Genomic DNA, 1625 nt, shown 5'->3' with positions numbered 1-1625 from the left:
ATGTACAGCCACTACCTGTCTGTTGGTGGAGGCCTGTGTGTTGCTATGATGCCGAACAGGTTTCTCTGGCACTTCCAGAGTAAGATGAACTGGGAAGAGTGTGATGTACTTCTGAAAATCAGCCTAGGAAAGTCTGGTGGACCACAACAGTCTGATCTGCAACTGATCCTGGGGATGGTGTTTGCTTCTGTTGTGTATGGGGTCACTATGAGTCACTGGCCAACTTGACAAGATAGCTTAGCTTCCAGACTAAGATGAGCTATGAAGAAAGGCTTGGAGATCTACTTCCCAAAAGCAGCCAACCAAAACCATCTGGATCACAATGATCAGATCTCATTGTGCATGGGATCCCTTTGAGTGGAGGGGCAGGTAACTTGGCAGTAACTTAACAACTCCTGAGGCCCAGATAATAGAGAAGCCTTTGCCCTCAAGGAATTTAGTTGGGTTGGTAAGCAGGTAATTTCCATAAACTGCAGCTAGAAAGCTGGAATGCTTCAGGGTGAAAAGCACCATTACAAAAGAGACTTACTTCTGCTTGCCTGGGGCTCAGCGATCCTCCAGGGGGAGCTGGAAAACCTCAGGAGAAGGGCCCTCAGGAACAATGCCCAGGGGAGGGATAAGCAGCAACTACTGTCTCCGGTTTGGAGTTGCTGGAGGGCAAAAAATGGCTGTGTGAGCTAAGCACTGACTAAACTAATGAGTTTCAACTTCCTGAGCATTCCAGGATGTTGTTACTATTATCGGTACCATTTCTTTCTTTCATTTTCTTTTTTTTTTTTTTTTTACAAATGAGGAAACTGAGGCTTTAAGAGGTTAAGTGACCTGCTTGAAGTCATGCAACTAGTGACTAACTGGCACACCTGTGCGTCCATCAGAGCCTTGTCTTAGTGTCATTGAGTCAGTTCTCAGTATAGGGTTTCTGAGGCTGGAAAGACTTCCGTCAAGGTTCATCAAAATTCACGTTCTTCCCAGGCAGACCTGGGGGTTGGGGAGCAACTCAGGTAAACACTACCCTGGGACCGTTCCTGGGGAAAGGTGTTAACACAATTGAGGATTATTTAAATATCCCACTTTAAGCAGACAGCAAGATAATTGGGTCCCCCAGGGTCAGAGTTGGAGTCTAGCAGTAGTTGCAAGACTTGGTTCCAGACACTCAATGAATGCCCTGGAGTTGATTCCAACTCATAGGAACATTGTATCAGGTTTCTGAGGCACAGCTGGTGAGTTTGAACTGCTACCTTATAGTTCAAATCCCCTTTGCAGTCCAGTATAGTTCCTTATTTAAAGAAGGCCTTACACTGCACTTCCATGAGGCCTCTGCCTGATTCAGTGAGGTGATGCTGGCAGCTCAGTGAGCCCCCTACGTCTGGCTTTTACCAACAGGGTCACAGTTTGTTCCTGAGTTGTCTACTTTTTTTTCAAAAATATTTTCACCATGTATTTTTCAGTCCAACAACTTTTGTGGCTCTGCAGGCTTTGAAAGTGCCCCAGGCAGGAATGTTCCCTTCACTGCATCTGGACCCATCTTGATCCTCCTCAGTGCTCCAAGCCCAGGACCCTTTTTTCTAGGCCTCTAGGCCTTTGTTAATGGAGCTCTGGTAGCGTAGTGGTTACGAATCGGGCTG

Source organism: Chrysochloris asiatica, unplaced genomic scaffold (genome assembly GCF_000296735.1).
Source record: "Chrysochloris asiatica unplaced genomic scaffold, ChrAsi1.0 scaffold00079, whole genome shotgun sequence".
Taxonomy (NCBI): Eukaryota; Metazoa; Chordata; class Mammalia; order Afrosoricida; family Chrysochloridae; genus Chrysochloris; species Chrysochloris asiatica.
The sequence above is the reverse complement of the archived record's forward strand: the minus strand, read 5'-3'. Positions refer to the sequence as shown.